General features: G+C 41.7%; 1 long non-coding RNA gene across 4 annotated transcripts in view; it reads left to right on the top strand.

Annotated features, from left to right (window-relative positions):
• LOC311599262 overlaps positions 1-23,308 on the top strand; it is a 63,842-nt gene that overhangs the window by 34,280 nt on the left and 6,254 nt on the right. For 3 of the 4 annotated variants that reach the window (XR_014779836.1, XR_014779837.1, XR_014779839.1), the window contains one exon: positions 1,576-5,160. The exons of the other annotated variant lie outside the window; for it this stretch is intronic. This is a non-coding gene — a long non-coding RNA (uncharacterized lncRNA). Of the gene's footprint in view, positions 1-1,575; positions 5,161-23,308 lie in introns of those variants that run through there. 4 annotated transcript variants of the gene reach the window in all.

Below are 23,308 nucleotides of genomic sequence, written 5' to 3' on the forward strand. Positions count from 1 at the left end.
TAGTGCTTGTGGGCTTAGGAAAAAAAATGAGCGTGTAATATACCCAGAGAGATGTGAAGGAAGGACAAGGAGGAGTGGGGCTTTAACAAAAAGAAGTCTGAAATAAGAAGAAAGACAGGAAAAAATGAATAAAGGACTGCCTGTCCTTAGGAACTCATATGAAGAGCCCAGGGAGCGGGAGACAGTTATCATTTATGTGACATAGCACAGCTTGTATATTTTACTTTAATTTTAGGAGAATTCCACTTATGAAAGCTGTGCAATGACATGTGTGAAACGGCGCTGGGATGTAATGTTTGCCAAGATACAACGGAGTATTTACATCACAGGTTCTTGAAGCCTGACATTTTCCTAGGGACTTAGGGAGGGGGCCGCAATATTCCATGTGCTGGCTTTCTCACTTCGCAGCCACACCAGAATGTGAGACAGTGTTGTTACAGCTCTGATCCTGCACACACCATACTGTGCATTCAAGGACAGGAACTGTATCAATGTAAAGTATGACGGATATTACTAATAACATGTAGCGCCCATCTTAGAGCTTATCGGGACAAACCAATGTGATATCACTGAAACTAAGAATAGCAAGTTTATGCTGACATGCCTTTGTAAAACATGAATTCACATGCTAAAAAGAAAAATTTAAAAGTAGTTGTATTAGGGACCATGCACATTTTTTTAAATTTTCATACACTTTTTAAAGATAAGGCTTGTGAAATACCTTCTTTTCTCTTTCTTGTCCTCTCCCTATTTTTTCTCTCTTACATTTTATCTCTTTTCAACCCTCCCTCCATTTCTCCCTTTTCTCTTTTGTTAAATAGTTTTATTTCATTATAGTGGACATATAGTAAGATATAAATAGTACCTTCTGAAAACCCCAATCCAAAGAGGCTCACTACACCCAGGAAAACACAGGAAATAGATAACTTTACTTGAACAAAACAAAAAACCAGACAGATAAACAAACACATTACCACAACCAACATAAAAATGAAAGGACCTAACAGTAAGTTGTATTAATCTCTCTCAACATCAATGTTCTCACTTCTCCAATAAAAAAGACACAAACTAACAGCATGGATGCACAAACAAGACCCAACATTCTGCTGCATTCAAAAACATATCTTAGCCACAAAGATAAACATTATATTAGGGTAAAAAGCTAGAAAAAGGTCTTCCAAAAAATGCACACAAGAAGCAAGCTGGAGTAGCCATTATAATATCTAATAATATAGACTTTCAGCCAAAATTAATCAAAGGAGATAAGGAAGGACAGTTCATACTCATCAAAAGAAAATTCAACCAAGATGACATCACAAGTCTGAATTTCTATGCCCCAAATACAAGGGGACCCACATTTGTGAAATAAACACTAACAAAGCTTAACCCTTATATAGATACCCACACATTAATAGTGGGAGACTTCACATCCCCCTTTCACCAAAGGAAAGGTCAATGAAACAAGCTAAACAACAACAAAAAAAATAATGACACTAACCAATGTCATGAAACAAATAGACCTAACATATCTACAGAATTTTTCACCCAAACAATAAGATTATATCTTCTTTTCAGGACCTCATGGAACCTTCTCCAAAACTGTCCATATAATAGGTCAAAAAGCAAGCATCAACAAATAAAAAAAGATTGAAATATACCTTGTATGCTACCAGACCAACATGGACTAAAGCTGGACCTCAACAACAACAGAAATAACAAAAAGCCTACACACACATGGAAACTGAACAACTCTCACTAAATGACAACTGAGTTGGGGAAGAAATAAAGAAAGAAATTAGGGACTTCCCAAAATTTAATGAAAATGAATTTATGGGACACATTGAAAGCACTGTGAAGAGGAAAGTTCATAGCACTAAGTGTCTTTATAAAGAGATTGGAAACATCTCAAACAGGCAACTTAATAACATGTCTGGAAGCCTTAGAAAAAAAAGAACCAGAAACACTCAAGAGGAGTAGATGGCTGGAAATAATCAAACTCAGGGCTGAAATCAATAAACAAAGGGAACAATTTAAAGAATCAACAATATTCTTTGAGAAAACCAACAATATAGACAAACCCTTAGCCAAACTAACTAAAAGGCAGAGAGACACTATCCAAACCAACAAAATCAGAAATGAAAAGAGAGACATAACAAGACACTGAAGAAAAAAATATCATTAGGTCTTACTTCAAAAGCCTATATGCCACAAAATTTGAAATCTAAGGGAAATGAATGATTTTCTTCATTGATTACACTTGCCAAAGTTGAATCAAGATCAGGTTAACAAATTAAATAGTCACATTTCTCCTACAGAAATTGAAGCAGTCATCAAAAGTCTCCCCCCCCCCAAAAAAAGCCCAGGATGGATAGATTCAGCACAGAATTCTACTAAACCTTCAAAGAAGGGCTAATACTGATACTCTTCAAACTACGCCACAAAATAAAAATAGAAGGAACATTACCAAACTCATTCTATGAGACCACAGTCACCTTGATACCTAAACCTCACAAAGACCCAACAAAGAAAGAGAAATTTGGACCAATTTCTCTTATAAACATTGGCACAAAAAATACTCAGTAATATACTCACAAACCAAATCCAAGAACACATGAAAAATATCATTCACCATGACCAGGTAGGCTTTATCCAGGCATGCAGGGATGGTTTAATATATGGAAATCCATCAATGTTTTCCATCACATAAACAAAGGAAAAAAACACATGGTCATCTCATTAGATGCTGAAAAAGCATTTGACAAAATCTAACATCCACTCATGTTTAAAGTCTTAGAGAGATCAGGGATACAAGGCACATACTTAAATATAATAAAGGCTACATACAGCAAGCAGAGAACCAACATCAAATTAAATGGAGAGAAACTCAAAGAAAGTCCACTAAAATCAGGGACTAGACAAGGCTCCTCACTCTCTTGAAATGTTCCTTGAAATTCTAGTTAGAGCAATAAGACAACAAGAGGAGATAAAGGGGATCCACATCAGAAAGGAAGAAGCCAAAGTATCACTATTTGCAGATGATATAACAGTATACGTAAGTGACCCCCAAAATTCCACCAGAGAACTCCTACAGCTTATAAACCACTTCAGCAAAGTGGCTGGATACAAGGATTAATTTTTAAAAATCAGTAGCCCTCCTGTATACAAATAACAAACTGGCTGAGAAAGAAATTAGGGAAACTACACCCTTCACAATAGCCACAAATAATATAAAGTGTCTGTGGTAACTCTAACCAAGCAAGTAGAAGAATTGTCTGAAAAACTTCAAGTCTCTAAAGAAAGATATTGAAGAAGATATCAGAAGATGTAAAGATCTACCATGCTTATGGATCAGGAGGATCAACATAGTAAAAATGACCATCTTACCAAAAGCAATCTACAGACTCAATGCAATCCCTATAAAAAATACCTACACACTTCTTTACAGACCTTGAAAGATCAATTCTCAACTTTGTATGGAAGAACAAAAAACCCAGAACAGGTAAAACAATCCTGTACAGTAAAAGATCTTCTGGAGGAATCTCCATTCTTGATCTCAAGTTGTACTATAGAGCAACAGTAATAAAAACAGCATGCTACTGGCATAGAAATAGGTTGATTGATCAATGGTAACCCAGAAATAAACCCACACACCTATGGACACTTGACAAAGAAGCCAAAACCATACAATGGAAAAAAGATAGCATCTTTATCAAATGGTTCTGGTCTAATTGGATGTCTACATGTAGAAAAATGCAAATAGACCCTCATTTATCACCCTGCACAAAACTAAAGTCCAAGTGGATTAAAGACTTCAACATAAAACCAGACATACTAAATATGTTAGTAGAAAAGGTGGGAAAGAGCCTTGAACTCACTGGCACAGCAAACAATTTCCTGAACAGAACACCAATAACTCAGGCTCTAAGATCAACAATTAAGAAATGGGACCTCATGACACTAAAAAGCTTCTGCAAGGCAAAGGACAGTGTCAACAGAACAAAATGAGAGTCTACAGATTGGGGAAAGATCTACACAAACACTACATCCAACAAGAGGCTAATATAAAAAGTATATAAAGAACTCATGAAATTAAATAGCACCAAACCAAATACCCCAATTAAAAAAAACAGGGTACAGAGCTACACAAAGAATTCTCAACAGAGGAATATCTAATAGCTGAGAAACACTTAAAGAATGCTCAATGTACTTAGTCATCAGGGAAATGCAAATCAAAAGTACTCTAAGATTTCATCTTGCATGAATCAGAATGGCTAAGGTAAAAAATTCAAGTGACAGCACAAATTGGGGAGGATATGGAGAAAAGTGAACACTCATCCATTGCTGTTGGGAGTGTAAACTTGTACAACCAATATGGAAATCAATATGGCACTTTCCTAGAAAATTAGGAATAGTGCTACCTCTAGACACTCCTGGGCATTTACCCAAAAGATGCTCCACCATACAGCAAGGACATTTGCTCAACTATGTTCATAGCAGCTTTAATTCATAATAGATGTCCAAAAGAAACTGTGGTACATTTACGCAGTGGAATACCACTTTGCCATTAAAAACAAGGAAATCATGAAATTTTCAGGAAAATGCATGGTTCTAGAAAATATCATCCTTAGTGAGGTAACCCAGGCCTCGCGTGGTATGTACTCATTTATAAGAGGATATTAGCCCAACATTTATGTCCTCTAACAGACTCCATCCAGCGTTGGAAAGGACAGATGCTGAGACTCATTGATGAACTCTGAGTAATATAGAAGAATGGGGAGATGGAAGGACCCAGAAGGTTCAGTAGCCCCACAAGGAGACCATCAAGGATGGTGGATATGGACCCACGGGGTGCTGCACAAACTGTTGTACCAACCAAGGACAATGCATGCAGTATACCTAGACCCCATGTTCAGATCTAGCCAAGGGACAGCTCATTCTTCATGTTTGTGGGGAGAGAAGCAACTGCTTCTGACATTAACTCTGGTTCCTCCAGTTTGATCACTTCCCCTTGGTGGGGAGACCAAGGGGCACACAGAGGGAGGGGAAGCAGGTTATCCTGGTGGGGGAGGAGGTCCCCTTTTGTCAGAGGTCTAGTGGAGGGGAATGGGACATAAGAGGGAAAAAAGGAGGGTGGAAATGGGAAGATACAAGTGAGGGGGTAACAATTGGGATGTAATCTGAATAAATTATAATAAATTAAAATGAAAAAGAATGTACCTTCTAAGTTTCAGCATGTGTCTACATCCATGAAACTCTCATTGCTACCAGGACGGTGGCCATTTACACCCTCTCCCAAACTTCTCTTATGATCCTTTGCCAGCATGATCTCCACCTGTTCCTGCCTTCTGTCTCCACACAGGTCTTTTTGTATATGATGGATTACTCCGCAAATACATTTCTATGCGTTAAAAATCTCCATGGCCCAAAATAACTTTTGGAAGGCAGAGTCTTTGTTTCATATTGTCCAAATCCAACAGTAGAGTCTCAGAGGTTGAAGTGGGGATTGATTTTATGACCATGGTCTCTGGGAAAGAATGGATGTGATGAGAAGGCAAAGGGAGAGGAGGGGGACATGGAGTAAGGGAGGGAAGGGGAGGTGAAGCAGGAGGAAAGAAGGGCAGGGAAGGAACCCATCTTAGTAGAGGTTGAGAGTGAGCCTTTGTATTCTAGGCTCATGTCCTATCATTGAGCTACATCCTAAGCCCTGTGTGATATCTTATTTAAGGCCCCAGCAAAGCCTGCAATGACCCCTGGGATGGATGCCCCGTCTGCCTTCTCCAGAATCTAAATGCATTGGCTTGGTTTTTGTAGCACTTGGTGAATCAGTCACAGAATATGGGTTGACTTGGGTGGGAGACACGACTTTGATTGAGGCAATTCTTTAGCTTAAGATGGAAAGTTAGGAGCTGCCAGCCTCCTACTGGCTCTGGCATATGTTGGAGGGAATGTGTTCAGAATCTCTCAATGTTATTCACTTACTAATCTTATTTATATGGCCCTAAAGCGTCCTTTGTTTATAATACTAGAGAAGCAAAGTGAAGTGGTCCAGAATAGTAAGTTAAATACTTTTGTTTTCCTATTAGGATTTGGTTGTCCCAGCTATTTTATTGAGATAACACAAATCTGATTAATAAATATGAGAAGCTAGATGGAAATCTTTTTAGAGACCTTTTAAGGATAAGAATAATCTGTTAATTCAAGTTTGAAAAAAGAGTCATCTATTAATAAATACCTTCATTTATCTCTCTAGTGTAGACTTTCTTTGCCTCCACATTAGACACAAAGGATGAGATAAACCTTGGTTGTAGGAGGCTATTTATGTTATTGCAGGATATTTTGTAACACGTCTGGTCTCTGCTCATTAACTTGTACCTAGCAACTCTCAGAATGCCACTTATATTAATCAAATACCATTCTAATTGAGAACAGACTACATATTGCTTATTTTACATGAACATTCTACAAGGAACAGAGCATAGGGCCACTAAGATGGCTCAGCAGCTAATGACACTACTAAACTTGAAACCCTGAGGTCCATTCTTGAAAATCGAATAGTGGAGGGAAAGAAACAACTCTTGTACATTTTCCTCTGACATACATGTGGCAAGATGCACATACGACCCCTTCTCTCAATAAGTCAGTAAATGTAGAAAAAAAGAAAAAAAAAGAAAAAAAAAAAGAAAAAATCCAAAACCAAAATGAAAAACAAAACCAAAAAGAAATATGAGGGATAGAGCAATGGTCCTTTTTAAGTCTGATGGTGAGAGGGACTGGCTGACAACCACCACCCTGATCCAATTGTAGAACATTGCTACTATCCTGACAGCTTACCCTGTGTTAGTTTGCGTTCAGTCTCACTTTTGGTCCAGCCTTACCAAGCCACTCTCTGCTTTCTGTCAGTATAGATTTGCCTTTTGTGACATTGCATATAGATGTTTTATCATATATAGTCCTTTGCACCCAGCTTCTTTTGCTTAGGTGGCAGGCTGTTGAGGAACATCCATATTATAGCACTCATCAGTAGTGTTTTACTGTCTATCATCAAAAACTGTTGTGCAGATGTATTCTAGTTCACTTATTATCAGTGGTGGATAGTGGGTTGTTTCCAGACACTGGACATCAGGAACAATGCTGACATGAATATTGCCCCCTCTACCCTGAGTGGGGGTACATTTGCATTTCTTCTAAGTAGATATTTAGAAGTAGAATCAGCAGGTTGTATTATAAGTGTATTTAACTTTCAAAGAAACCAACAAACTTCTGAAGCGGCTGTTCAGAAGTTGTGGTGGTTTGAATGGGAATGGTCTTTATAAGCTTGTGTGTTTAAATACTTGGGCTCCAGTTGCTGGAACTTTCTGGGAACAATTAAGAGGTGTGGCTTTTTAAAGGAGACTTGTTCATAGGGTTTCCAAAAGCTCCTACCCTCCCCTTTGTGATTTATCTGCTTCCTGTTTGTGTTCAAGATGTGAGCTCCCACTTGTTGCTACAGCACCATATCTGCCTGCCCACTACTCTGCTCCCTGCCATGATGGTGTTCTCTAGAACCATGAGCTCCAAATAATCCCTTTCTTCTATGGATTGCTTTGATCATGGTGTTTATCACAGTAACAGAAAAAAAAATAAACTAATACAGGTGTGTACTATGACCACCATCATTACTGTTGTACTGATGGAGAAATTTGTACATGATCATATATCCTGTATGTGTTGGAGATGGCACCTAAAGCTTTGCTATTGAGCAGAAAATTGGTCACGACTGCCTCTGAAAGTGTTTGCAGTTTTCTAGAATAAACTTTGCCTACACACTCTGCCTGAACTTAGCTCAAGAGTTTTAGAGAATGTGGCATACAGTTCTATCCTTAGGGAGTGCACAGAATCCCTGTGAGGTTATCTTTCATCTTTGCTTGTAAGGTAAATCCTTAAGTAAATTTCAAGGTGCTGAAGCAGTTTTCATTTTTGTGTGCTTCTTCCACGCGAAATGTGAAAAAGTCCTGGTAGTGTTTTTAGCTGGGAGTTGTAAGCCCTCTAGTGAATAAATCTCCCAATCTTGGACCAAGATCCATCTTCTTAGGGTGAAATATCATCACAGCTACTGATTTAGTCTATGTGCCTGCTGGATTTCTTTCTAACACAGCAGCTGGTAGCCTGCAATACATATGCCAATGGCGGAGTATGGGCTGCCAAGGAGCTCAAGAGCCAATTGCTCAAAGGCCCCTTTGCCTCTGGCTGTTAACTGCTTCCCTCTGATTTTAAAGGTTGCCATCTTCATTGGCCTCTACTGCTTTCAAGACTTGGTATGACCACAATGCTGTGCATTCTTACTTTGCTGAGGATTAAAAAAGAGTTTAGAAAGCAGGGTGCTGTGGTGCATGCCTGTAATCCCATCACTCAGGCAGGCAGAGGTAGGTGGATTGCGGTGAGTTTGAGGCCAGCCTGGTTTTCAAAGCAAGTCCAGGACAGTCAAGGCTGCACAGAAAAACCCTGTTCAAAAACAAAACAAAACAAAACAAAACAAAAGCCAATCCAAACCAAACCAAAACCTTAGAGAGCTCCCTTCTCCGCATTTTGAACAGAGCAGGAAGGAAAAGTGTTGTCAGGACTCTAGGTGAACACACATGATTGACTGAAGGCCCACTGGGCACGGCGCTTAGTACTACCTTTAGGCTGATCAGAGCTGAGGGCTGTGCGAAGGCTTTACAGGATTGTCTGAGTTCTAGTACTGTATTCACAGGGCCCGGTTATCTTCTAGGTGATGCTGCCCTGGATATATAATTTGCTACAAATATAGACAAAACTGATTCTAACTTGTACCCCAAATCTTAGGCCCAAGATGGTTGTTTTTCTAGAATACCTTTGTGACACTCCTGAGTAGGTACAATGCTTCTTTGCTGCTTTGTGTTATCAGTGTATTCTCTTTTCACAGGCCTTACTATATTATAATACAAGACTGGCTTATCCCAGACTCTGTAGCCTAGCTTGGCTTCAAATGAATTCTTCGATGATCTTGGGTAAATTCTGGGGTTACAGGGTGTACTATCATATCTTGCCACCCCCCCCCCACCTTTTTAAAAATAAAGAACCTAGTTTTCCTCTTTATTCATTTAGAAAAGATTTCCTTATTTATTTTATGTAGATGAGTGCTCTATCTGCATGTCCACCTGCCTGCCAGAAGAGGGCATCAGATCCCAGTATAGACAGTTGTGAGCTACCGTGTGGTTTCTGGGAATTGAACTCAGGACCTTTAGAAGAACAGTCAGTGCTCTTAACCTCTGAGCCATCTCTCCAGCCCCTTCTCTTTATTCTTGATCCCTAGGTTATATTATTATGGTAATAAAACTTGGCACTTTACACCCCAGCATTCCATATGTTTTGATCATATTCACCCTCCCCTAACTTTCCCCCCATCTATGGCCCCTTCATTCTCCACCCAACTTTGTGTCCTCAGAAAACAAAACAAAACAAAAACCAATCAATCAAACAAACAAAAAAAAACCTTTCAAGACCAATTTCTGCTGCCCCAATATTCTTGGCTGTATGGTCTTTTTTCATTCATGGTCAACGTATTAGTGGCTACAATACTTTCTTAGAGAAAACTGTCTCTCCTTCTTCCATCATCTAACAGTTGCCAAGAGCTCCACAGTGGCCAGACTTTTTAGTAAGTAAGTCAACTGATCCTTAAAACAGTCCCAGAGAACAGTTACAATGATAAGCTCTTGGTTTTAAGTTAAAGAAATAGATTTAGGAAAAAGTTAAAGAGATTTTCCCCCCCTAGAGTGACAAAAAAAGTTGTTGGCAGAGTCAGGACTTGAACTCAAGTGTTCTTCTGTCCTAGAAGCCATGCCTTTAAGTTCTGTGTTACTCTATGTCCTGAGTGCTGGGGTGTGTGTCTCCTAGATTCACATGCTGTTGTGGCTGATGTTAACCTTGGGCCAAAGTATTATCTTCTTTAATGTAAGGAGTCATTTTGCATGTGATGTGTTTTTCATAACCATAATTGCCATTGTACTGCAGGTCTGCTTTTTTCTTTTATGTCCGTCATGCAATACTGTCAACCCTGTTATCAGCACACCATGTTAATTGCTCCTGACTGGCTATCTACCACACCTTGTTGACCCATTCTCCCTATTGGGGAGACTTGGACTCATTACGTCAATGACACAAGGACACTTTATCTGTGTCCCTTGATGAACTGGTGCCAGAACTTCTCCTAGAAACCTCTCCAGGGGTGGATCTCTGAGGCAAAGGGCATGTGAGTACTTTATTTCACCATGTGTGTAAAGTGTACCCAGAATGACAGTGCAGTCTGGCACTCTAGCCCGCAGCAGGAAGAATCCCCCCATTTTGACCTTCTCATCAGTGTTTGGTAATTTTTTCTTGATTTTTTTTTTGGGTGTGTTGAGTGTTACAGTAGTCTCCCAACTCACCCCCCTCAAAAATCTTACGACACAGCACTTTCTTCTGGTTGACTGTGGGTAAAGGAAGCTGCAGAAACTGAAGGCCTGAATCCATAAAAGGCAGCTAAATATTATTGTTGTTTTAATATTCATATTTCTGGTTATTAGTAAGCATGGCTTCCTGGCCCACAAGATTACCACTGTTTTTTTTTTTTTTGGTATTGTGTGTACAGTCCTTTCTATAATCTAGCTAGTTGTTTATTGTTTCTTAAGATATAGCCCGTGAACCCCATTGTCACTCATTTACTCAATGGAAATCCAGTCAGTCTTTGCCTCATGACTAGAGCTTTTGAAACGTTCTTTAATAATCCACCCAACTCTTTGGCTATGAGTTATTGTTATTATCTGCTTGTTTTGTACCTTCTTTATTATTTTATTTTTTGAGGCAGGGTTTCATTGGCTGCCTTTAAACTTACTATATAGCTGAAGATGATCCTCCTGCCTCTGCTTCACAGCTACTGGCCTTACAGGTATCCACCTCCACACCTGGTTTTATGCAGTGCGTGGGGCTAACTCCAGGGCCTAATTCATGCTTGGCAAACACTCTACTAACGGAGCTATGTCCTCAGTTTTGTTTTATAGCTTAAACACTTTCATTAGGGTTTTCTATCCATTTGCATTTGGCTTTGTATAAATAAAAGCATGGGACCCAACTTTGTCTCTCTGCAAACTGTGACTCTCATGTAGAGTAAATAATGCACTGTCTTTCCACTTCAACATCATTTATACTTGTCATAGGCTTCCATGAATAAATGAATCTGCTTTTAATCTAATTTATGTCTGTCTGTCTGTCTCTCTTCTGGTAAGGCATTAGTTTTACTTTTGCAGAAGCATACGTAGCCATGTCAAATCAAGCAAGCAAGCACACAAAGTAGTGGGTCCCCTTGGGCTTTTATTTCTAATGCAGAAGTATTTTGTATCTCATTCTGAGTGGTCCGAGCTTGGCCTCACAGTCATCTACAGGTGGCTAATTCAAAACGGTGCGGCTGATGAGCAAAGCGCAACTTTTGAGAACACCGTGCAACCTTGAGCACATATTTTGATTCAAGAAGTGCTGACCTTGTGGGAGTTTACATTTTTGCCAAGTGACTTCCCCCCCCCTTCATTCATTAAGTTATTTATTTTACATCCCAGTCAGAACTTCCCCTCTTTCCTCTCCTACCAGTCCTTTCCCTTCCCTCTGTCCCCCCTTCCCTATCCCCTTTCTCCTCAGGGAAGGGAAGACCTCCCATGGATACAACCCACCTTGGCGTATCAACTAGGACTGTTGAGGCTAGCCAAGGCAGTCCAGTTAGGAGAAAGGAATATCCCCCCCCCCCCCGTGTGTGTGTGTGTGTGTGTGTGTGTGTGTGTGTGTGTGGCAGGTGGGTGGGGGGAGACGCCAGGGATCTGTGGCGGGACCCTAGCTGAGCTCCTAGCAGAGGAGGAAAATGGAGCCTGAAGTGACTACCTCCTGTAATCCAGGTGGGACTTCTAGTGGAGGGAGGGAGATACCAACCCACACACAATACCTTTGACCCAGCCAATCAACGACTGGCTTAACTTGATTTGCATGCCATGAGAGAGAGCCCACCACTAAAAGTATTAATAATAGCCTGCTGTACTTGCAGATAGGAAGCTAGCATAACAGTCATCTGAGTGGCTTCACCCAGCTGCTTATGCAAACAAATGCAGAGACCCACAGCCAAACCTTAGGCGGAGCTTGGGCAATCTTATAGAAGAGGGGAAGGAAAGTTTGAAAGAGCCAGAGAGGCCAAGGATACCACAAGAAAACTTATAAAATCAACTAACCTGGATCCATAGGGGCTCAGAGAGACTGAACCACCAACCAGAGAGCTTCCATGGGATGTATCTAGGTCCCCCACCCCAATATATATCAGATATACAGCTTGGTCCTCATGTGGGACCTCTAACAGGAAGGGAAGGGACTGTCTCTGACTCCATAATTTCAGTTTTCTTTTTAAAAATTTTATTTTTATTTACATATTCACTTTACATCATGATCGTAGTCCCCTCCCTCCTCTCCTACTGCTCCCTCCCGTCCATCCTCTTCCCCCTCTTTTCCCTCCCTTTGTCGTTGGAAAAGGGGAGCTTCTCCTCTCCACCAGCCCACCCCAGCATATCAAATCGCAATAGGACTGAGCTCCTCCTCATCTACTGAGGCCAGGCAAGGCAGCCCTGTAAGGGCAATGATTGAAAGCAGGCAACAGTCCATTACCATAGACAGCACCTGCTCAACTTACTGGGGATAGAACTAGAAAGGATCATCCTGACAGGGAAGCAAGATCCAGACTCAGAAAGACACGCATGGTGTGTACTCACTTACAAGTGGATATTAGCCATCTCTTACAGGATGACTATACTACAAATCATGGACCCAAAGAAGCTAAGTAACCAGGAGGGCCCAAGGGAGGCCCTCCTTGAATCTCACTCAGACGGGGAAATAGAATAGGTTGTAAAAGAGGAAGTAGAGAGGGAAGTGGATAGGGGAGGGAGAAGGGGGATCAGATGTGGGGAGAGTGGCGAGGGGAGATTTGAAGGCCTGGAGACAAAAGGGAAAAAGCATCAATGAGCCAGGCTGGAGACCTGGGACAGAGTAGGCTACGGGAGGATGCTGGGATGCCTCTAGCTGAGCCTTCGTGATTTCTTATGCTCAATGTGCAGCTCAGTTTGCTTCAGTGTCTGATATAGCTATTCCTTTCTTTCTTCCTTTACCTCAATTTTTAGTTTTAATTTGGATTGCTGGCTTGCTTGCTTGCTTGTTTGTTTATTGAGACAGGGTTTCTCTGTGTAGCCTTCACTGTCCTGAGTTTGCATTGTAGACAAGACTGGTCTCAAATACTTTGTTTGTTAAAAAATTGAAATGCATTTTTCATATCCTATATTCTGATCAATTCCCCTCTGGCGACGGCTCTCAGATCCTCCCCACTCATCCAACTCCACACTCTTTCTCTTTAGACAGCACACAAAGAAACAAACAAAACAAATAAATCCTACTTAAAACAATGGGAAAAAATAATCCATAAGAACACAGAATAAGAAACCATAATATATAATAATACATAAGCAAAAGGCCAGTAAGACAAAAAAAAAGCCTAAACAAAGAAATATGAGACCAAATAAAATCTACAAAAATTGCATTCATTTTGTAATGGTCAATTATTGATGAACATAGGTCTGTTCTTGTGTAGTTTGTATTCCCAGTGAGACTGCTTTGGGAAAAGTAACTTCCTCTGTAAAAGGTTGTCGTTTGGGGATAGCCTCTTGGTTAGGAGTGGAAGCTCACATCCACATCCCCTCTGAGCACTGAGGGAGGGTTCGTTGATGTGAACTTCCTGATGTGAACACTGCTTGCTCTTGCCTCCTCTTTCTGCGGGATGACTGGACTATGTTTGATACTGGATCTGGTTCACAGCATTGCTCGATCAGTGTCCATACAATGATTTGAATCGATTCATGTCCACCTTTCCCTGATTAGTTGGGAAATGTGATAACAGAGGTCAGAATTAAAGCCACCCTGTCTTCTCTCAAGGGAGACCAGCAAAGGCCATGAAGGTAATCCCTTCAGGGACAGGTGTGACTTTGGATATAGCTCTTTCCACAGTTCACTGGGGTCTAATTATTCCCAGTGGAGAACAACTTCTACACAAGGCTTTGAGAGCTGACTGTACACAAGGGCTGAAATCTGGTGTTTCCCGGATAATTTCAAAGGAAAACATGAGAATTTTCATAACAAAACGTTTACAGAGAGGGAAATAAACTTCATCAATTTAATTCAGATGGTGGTTTGCTCAATGTCAAATTGGAAACAGTTACAGAAAAGTTTTGTGCTAAGGAAATGACTTGGTTGCCCTCTAGTGGCCGTACATCTAAAAGTTACCATGTTAGGATCTGTGTAAAAATGTTTAGAAACAATTATCACTGTGTAAAGATGAGGTAATCAAGTCTTGGAGTAGCTGAGTGGCTTGCTAGCACCACAGATATAATGCTGTACTGAAGAAAACTATCTCCAGAACGGCTTTCTCTTGCTATGTTTGGAGTGGAGCTAGCTCCAAAACCCAATGAATACCATCCTGCTGTTCATTTGAATCTTGCCATGGTGAGAGTCTTTACACAATCATAAAACTGTGCAGTGGTCACTGTCTAAAGTCAAAGCTTAACCCACAAGAGGATCCCAGACTAATGGGCATCATTTTAATGTGTAATGTGCTTTGGGGCAAGGACCTGATGTGTACAGAAATGGTTAGGAGAAGGAGTTGTTCATCCAGACAGTTTATGGAGACGGGCATGGAGAAGCTAGGAGGCTGCTGTTAGGGAAGAAAGGGATTCCTCACAGCTTAGTTTTCATGATGCTTAGTCATGCTTCCTGCAAATACTGGAACCGTGTTTCATGGCACAGCATGGTAGCACACACTTTTTTTTTTTTTCTGAGACAGTGTTTCTCTGTGTAGCCTCGACTGTCCTGGGACTTGCTTTGTAGATCGGGCTGGCCTTGAACTCACAGTGATCCACCTGCCTCTGCCTCCGGAGTGCTGAGATTAAAGGCATGAGCCATCACGCCTGCCTGGTGATCAGATATTCAATCCCAGCACACAGAACACAGAGACAGGAGGATCCCTGCGAAGCTGAAGCCAGTCTGGTGTCACAGCAAGCTCTAGTCCAGCCTCGACTATGTAGCGAGGGCCTGTCTTCTTGCAACCCACCCACCCCAAAGAATAACCAAGGTTGTATTAGAGGAAATGTTCAGATGTTTTCAAAGGAGTGGATACACATTTCAGTGCATTTCAGCCTACACTTCAAAGACTAATTTTCAGGCCCAGGTTATTTTATAGGAAGTAGAAATATAGCTTTAACTTGACATATGCAAGAAATGTTGAAATATTTGAAGAGTGTAATAACCTACCTGAAAAGAAATACTTGAAATCTATTTGTAACCTCCCGCAAAGCCTTCACTGATCAGTTCTAGTAAAAGGTTACTGGGAGCTATAACAAAATACCCAAGACTAACGACTTGAAGGAAGGGGAATTATTTTTGGTGTACAATTTCAGAAGCTTGTGTCAGAGGTCACTTGACCCTATCACTGTAGGCCTGTGGTGTGGCAGAGTGTCATGGTCGAGAAGGACATGTGCAGCACTCATTTCAGTGTGCTTAGAAGGAATGAAGAGTTAGAGGGTGGATAAAGTGTGAAAAGGCCAGGGTTCCAAACACCTTTCAAGGAAACAACTCCTCCACCTAGGGATATACTTTTTCCAACCAGAACCCTTCTGATCTGTTCACCTATGAACTCAGCAGTGTATTCATCCATTGATTAAGCCCCTGTGATACAATAACCCCTCTGTATTGGTGCCACCCTGGAATAAAGTGGCTAGTTAACACCTAAGCCTTTTAGGGTACACTTCAGTTCCGACCCCCCAAAAAGACACTTACCAAGGCTGAGTAGTAGATGCATGGGGCGAGCGTGGCACCCCTTCTACTTTTATTCATGACTGAAAATTTCACAAAAAAGCCAATCCATCAAGCACTTTTAAAAAAAATATTTATTCTTATTTTATGTGAATTTGTGGTTTTCTGCATGTACGTCTGTGTGCGGGTGTTGAATCTCCCAGAGCTGGAGTTACAGACAGGTGTGAGCTGCCATGTAGGTGCTGGGAATTGAACCTGGGTCCTCTGGAAGAGCGGCCAATTCTTAACCACTGAGCCATCACTCCAGCCCCTCTATCAAGCTCTTTAAGCGATTATATTTGTTGGGGTGTATGAAGAAGAAACTTCAGGAGATGTCAAGAAAAGATTGATCTGAGATGTTGCAGAGGGCTTTTTTCCCCCCAAGCATAGATGTGCCTGTGGACACACCTATGGCAATCAGAAGTCTCAGGAGACTTTCAGGTAAGTGGTGTGAGTGTACATAAGCTGTGTGCGTGCAAGTGCACCTGTTACGGGTATGTGTGTCTCCTGCTCATAAAGGAGGGGTGTTAGAGGTAACAAAGCTGGAGTTGGAAGGTCATTATTGAAAGCTGTACTTCAGTGGATTGTGTGGCGCTAGGGTGACCAGCTTACTTGATTTGGCTAGGACAGAAGTGAGGCCTGGGTTAATGCTGAGTGAATGCATGATGAGTTAGTCGTCCAAGAGGAAAGTCAGTAGTTTCCGTTGGTCAGAGGCTGCATGAAGTGGCATAGAAAGCAGATCTAGACTCTAATCTCCCCCATGTTTTCAGCTTGGACATTGATGCTTATTTATTGTGATATGGGGACTGATTGTCTCTAGACTCTAGAGTGTTGCCCTGTTTTCTTACAGACACTTCAGAGACCTGAAACATCATCTGACTTGTCCTTTCCTGTGCCTCAACACTTTTTAGTCCGCGCTTACCTTGGACACTGTCTTACTTGTTGATTGCCAAGGTCACTTCTTTGTTCACTGTATGTTTGAGTATGGCGAGTGTGGTGACACTGCAGTGTGGAGCATGGTGAGGGAGGGAGGGCCTTGTGTGGTGCATGATCTTTCCAAAGAGTCATATTGTCCCCTTGTTCCTGATGAATACTTCTGTCACTCATATCCCAGCTGCAACCTGGATGTCAATGCATCATCCACTAAACAGTTTGAATAAACCAAAGATTCATTTGCAGTCTTTAGGCTCTCCACAGGAGATGCAAACAGCAACTTTCCCTAGGGAGGGTGTGGTGTAATAGAACCCCTGTTCTGATTTGCAGCCTGGTCTGATGTGTCTCTCTGAAGACAGTCAGTGGAAAAGTCCCATTTCCTTCTGTCCTAATCTCTTCTAAATGGCTTACTGACATCAAGAGATTTTCTCCGAGGTCTCCACTTCCCCCGGCAAAAAAGCAAAGGGTAGGAAGGCCAGGATTTAGAAAACATTTATTTTGTAGACTAGATGTTTTGAGTGTGCCCATTTGAGGACTGACTTATGTCCCCGATTCCAATTATAGTACACAGGCCCCTCCCCCACCCTGCACACAGCATGTTTCCCAAATACAGTTTAGTTAGTCATTCCTTCTCAGACAGTTTACTCTTCTAGGGAGAAAACTTGGTGAGCTTAATCTTTGAATTGCCGAATATATATTCATTTGAATGAATACAGGCATCACTCTTCACACAGTGCTTTCTAGTGTTTTGCACACATAGCATTACCTTTGAGCCTCACAGCAGCCTTGGAAATGGAGGTTACGATTATCTCTGTTTTCCAGGTTGGGAGATAGACTCAGGGTGGCATCCATGATCATCATGGCAGACATCCAAATCTAGACTTTTGGCCTCAAAGAGTATGTTTTTCTCACAGACCACAAGGACATCATCATCATAATAAGCCAGCCTGTTTGTTATTCATGAAAAGAACACAAAACAACAGCTTTGTCGTGCAGAGTCAAACACAGGAAGGGAAATGGTCTGGTCTGAGGTTCAGCCCAGCAGAGATGCTTGCGAAGGACGCGTCTATTTGAAAGCTGCAGATGATGCCTTTGAGCACTCTCAGAAAGACTGAAGCTCGGAACCTCTTTACTTTTTCCCAGTGAGTGACTGGCTTCAGAGCATCTTTCAAAGCACTAGGTCCTATGTACTCTCTTAATGCCCTTCACAGGGGAAACTATGAACCTAGATGTTTTATTTATTTATTTTAACAAGGAATAGAAGAGTTATGCTGCTTTAAAAATACACTCTTATGTGTGCTCTTTAGGCTTCATATTTGCTATGTAGCTGAGGATGACCTTGGACTTCTGGTCCTCCTAACTGTCCCTCTCATGTGATGAGGCTATAAGCAGGGGCATATGCCTGGTTTATGCATGCTAGAGTATTGGGATGACTTGCTGGGACCATGTGGGTCCCAGGAATTGAGTTTAGTTCATTCTTTACCTGCTGAACTGTCTCCCTGGCCCTATTTTTAGTTCTTCCACCCACCCATCTACCCATCCATCATCTAGTGTGTATTTGTGTGTGCGCTTCCATGCATAAACGTGTTCTCAAATGTAAGTATAGGGCATGTGTGGAGGTCAGAGGACAATCTGTGGGAGTTGGTTCTCTCTGCGGAGCTGTGTTAGAAAAGTTTGCAAGGGAGTATAAAACAGCTGGAGAAATATCAAGTGATAAAAGATTGTAAAAGCTGAATGACAAAGGTTGTTTGTGCGTTGGTGATTTACGGTGAAACATAAGTGCCACCCAGGGTCTACAACTGTGGCTTGAGGGACATTTAAACCTCCTCTTCCCCACCTCCTTCTCTCCCTTTTTTTTTTTTTAACATTTTTCCCCCACCCAGAACCAGTATTTCTTTGTGTAGCCCTAGCTGTCCTAGAGTAGACCAGGCTAGACTCATAGTCAGAGATTTGCCTGTCTCTGCCTCCCCAGCACTGGGTTTAAAGGTATATGCCATTACACTTTTTATTTATTTATTTATGCATTTATTTATCCATTCATTTAAAATTTTTTATATTCTTAATGGTTAAACAAACTTAAGAGCAGGATAGTATTTCATGACATTTGAAAAGGTTATAAAATTCAAATTTTAGTGTCCATAAAGAAAAGTGTTTTGGAGCATAGCCACATCCATTCATTTAAATGTCTCTGGCAGTTTTGTGCTGTCACACAAGAGACAAGTCCCTGGGACAGAGACCTTTTTGTGCCTCGCAAAACCTAAAGTGTCTACCATCTGGCTTTTGGCAGAAAAACTTGCTGACCCTTGACCTAGTGCCCTATTTTGCTCAAATCCACTGGAACAGTTCCCTGGCAGCTAAAACTGGAATGCTTGCTGCCTGGCAACCACTTCTCTTCTTGCCCAATGGAGATGCAGGGGCTGAAGACTTCAGGGCATCTGCCTTTCATTTTTCACCTTCTTCTCAAGTAGAACAAAATGCTACTGATCTCATGGTCTCACGCTACCTCAAGTCTAAGTACTGGAAAGTCTCAATGCTCTATGTACCCAGCTGGGTCTGAGTAGGCTCTGGCCACTTTGAGTCTAGAAGTAGATGTTATGATCTACAGATGTAGAAGCAGAGGCTCAGAGATGCAGTCTCAAGCACACAAGTCAAGAGCACATCCAGGACTCAGGTATAGTTTCCAGCCCATAGGGAATTCATGGAGTTGAGGTGTTATTGTCTAAGATGCATAGCAGGCTTTCCTATTAACTTTCCAATTTGGGGTTCTTCTCTGCATCCTTGTTTACTGCTGAGTCATACCAAAGCCCGTGGGAACACAGATTCCTTTCTCTTTATATCACTTTTTAGGCAAAGATTTATTATTTTTACATGTTTGAATGTTTGCTTGCATGAATGTATGGGTACTGTATGTCCACAAAAGCCAGAAGAGGGTTTCAGATCCCCTGGGACTATAGTTGTGGAGGGTTGGGAGACACCATGTGGGTTCTGAGAACTGAGCTTGGGTACTCTGCATGAGCAGTAAGTGCTCTTTACTACTGGACCACCTCTCTCCAGCCCTCTCCCTTGTATCACTGTAAAACCCTCAGAAACTAGGAACATCTTAGATGTTCTTCAACTGAAAAATGGATAAGGAAGCTGTGGTACAATTATACAATGGAATACTACTCAGCTATTAAAAACAAGGACACCTTGAAATTTGTAGGAAAATGGATGAAACTCAAAAATACCATCCTAAGCGAGGTAACCCAGACCCAGAAAGACACCTATGGTATGTACTATCTTATAAGTGGATGTCAGCCATACAGGAAAAGTTAATCATGATACAGTGCACACACCCAAAGAAGCTAAAGCACAAGGAAAACACAAAGGAGGATGATTGAATCTCATATAGAAGGGAAATAAAACAGGCATTGGAGGTGGATGGAAGGGAGGAACTGGGCAGAAGAGAGGATTGGGAGGGGGAAAAGGGTGGGGATTAGGGGTAGAGAAAGCAGGGGACAATGGAAATCAGAGGTCAGGGGCATCTCTGGGACTTGCCCAAGACTTAGGATAGGGGAGGCCCCAGGAAATCTAAGGGAGTTACCCTAGCTGAGACTCCTAGCTTCAGGGGATATGGAGCCTGGAGCGACCACCTCCTGTAGCCAGGCAGAACTTCCAGTGGAGGGACACCAACTTGCCCATAAAACCTTCAGCCCAAAATTTGTCCTGCCTAGAAGATGTGCAGAGGCAAAGAGGAAGCAAACATTGTGGGATTGATCCACCCCAGACTGGCCCTTCTTGAGACCCATCCCATGGGAGAGACCCAATCCCTGACACTATTAATGTGACTCTGCTATGCTAGCAGACAGGAGCCTAGTATAACTCCACTGATAGGCTTCACCCAGCAGCTGATGGAAACATATGCAGAGACCCACAGACAAACACTAGGTAGAGCACAGGGAGGCCTATGGAAGAGTTTGGGGAAATGATTGAGTGAGCTGGATAGGTCAAGGACTCCACAAGAAGACCTACAGAGTCAACTCACCTGGGCCCATGGGGCCTCACAGAGACTGAACCACCAACCAAAGAACATGCATTGACTGGTTCGAGGCTCCCTGCACATATGTAGCAGATGCTCAGCTTGATCTTCATGTGGGTCTCCAAACAAGGAGGAGTGACGGTCCTCCTTGACTCTGCTGCCTGCCTTTGGATCCTGTTCCCCTAAGTGGGCTGCTTTGTCTGGCTTCAGTGGGAGAGAATGTGCCTAGTCCTGCAGTGACTTGATGAGCCGGTGTGGGTTGGTACTCATGGGTGACTTTGCCCTTCTCTGAAGAGAAGGAGAGGGGAGACTGGCCTAGAGGATTGTGTAGAAAGAGAGGGGAGAATAGGTGAGAGGGTTGAATAAGGAAAAGATTGAGAGGAGAGAAGAGGAGGGGGTCTGCAATCAGGATGTAAAGTGACTAAATAAATAAATTAATTGAAGAAAACCCCACTATTTTCTCCCATTGCAACTTGAGAGAGTGAACATTCATAAAACATTGTGTATGTATGTATATAGTATATACATACATCATATATAAACACAAGTATACACGCATACATATACACGACATCTGTATATAGGAAAGATGAACCAGAATATTGCATTTTCTCAATAAAAGTTGTTGGTAGATGACACCCACTCTTAACCAGGAAGCATCCTACTTAGAAACATTGCTTCTGAGTACTCATGGAAGAGCTTTTGTTTGACTGGGAGTGGAGTACTGAGCCAGCAATGTCAGAAGAAAGCATCTCTCAAACTGAGGCTGTCCAAGGCCAACATCAGCTCTTGGAGCCTCTCACCCTCCATTTCACAGTTTCCTCCTCCTCCAGCTCCTCTTCCCATATCATTCCTGCCTAGACCTGCCAACTCTCAGCCACAGGTTCCTGAATATTTCCATCTTCTTCTTTTTTTTTAATCAATAGAGACTTCTGTTACCTCTTCCCAGATGACACACAAGATGAGCATTTCCTTGAATCCGGTGCCTCTCTTTCAGCAGGCAGCTCCTGGCCTATTTAGAAGAAGAGACAGAGAACCTCTTGTACAGTAGCCCAAACCAAGGGACACAGGAGGGGATGAAAACAAAGTTACCCACAAGCCCAAAGCACACAGAAACCACAGTGGAGGTTTAGCAGACACCCAGAGAGATGCTTATGGCGTAGCCCAGCATTCCTCAAGTCTCAGAGTTTAGATTGACCTTGGCTGCCATGTACCCTTCATTTATGGGAACTCAGCCAGATCTAAGGGAAAACCCTAGACCCTCTGTCTTAGTACTAAACCTTCCAGACTAAAGTCTTTCAGTCACCAAAAGCCCTTTACCTTTCCCACACAGTTTACAAATATCCAGAGCAGGAAAAAGTATCCTGCATGTCCCTGAGGGTGATAAAAAGGAGACCCACAAAGTTTCTAGTGCTTCCAGTAAGGATCCCAGGACAATAGCAAGCTAGGCTTTGAAAAATTAGTTATGTCCTTCATCAGCAGAGTCAAGTTTTGTCTTTATTTAGGACTTCTGATTTCTGTCTAATACAAATCTACTTGAAGACCAAACCTTCTGGTTTTTTATGGATGTGCAGTAAGCTCTACATAAAGGAAGATAGTGAGCTGGAATGAGTCTCATCTGGTTGAAGGCAGGACAGCAAATAGCATCAAGAAGCTACTCAGTTTCCTGCCTGAGAACAGGGAGATGCCATTTCTTTAGGACAAGCCTAGAGAGGGATTATCTACATTGGTATCTTCTCAGGATCCATGTTAATGGGATTTGAACTCCAAATCAACTTCCTGTTTTTTTTTTCCTGTGATGTATTAGCCTATCTACAGTGGGCATGGATGCTTTACTGGCTTCTGTTACTTGGAAATGGGTTTTCTCCTCTATTTCATAGGCACTGGAACGGGACTTGCAATCTAATTTATCTTTACTGTAACAACTACAAGAAGGTAATAGTCACTCGAATAAATATGGTGTTACTTAAAAGAATATGTTTTTACAATTCCAAGGTAACGTATCTGAGTGTCTGTGGGCATACGTTTGCGTGTGTGTAACTTATTTTCCTCATTTGCAGTTTGTAGGGATAATGGACTCAATTGCATGAATCTGCGAGGCAAGGGGCACAGAATTACTCCTTTTCTTTGCTGTCAACCCCAGGTTTTATTTTGGAGCCTCTCAAGCTTCCTATGAGCAGAAGCATTGTTTTTCTGTTTTCTTCAGAAATTTTAATTTACAAAGTACACAACAGAAGCAATATTCAAGTTCCCATTTTGTAAACAATCCTTTGAAACAATGTTTCCAATGCCAACCGAAGCGGAGAATGTTTTCTTTCTTCACAAGCTCTCCCATGTAACCCTTGTCCCATTAGTCTCTTCAGCATATGCTGGAACAGATAAAGCCAGTGGGTGACCCCACGTTGCCATGAGTTGGTTTGTAGCAAAATAGACATTTTGTCTGACCACTCTGTTTACTGG

This window comes from Acomys minous, assembly GCF_964271855.1.
Source record: "Acomys minous genome assembly, chromosome: 6".
Lineage (NCBI taxonomy): Eukaryota > Metazoa > Chordata > Mammalia > Rodentia > Muridae > Acomys > Acomys minous.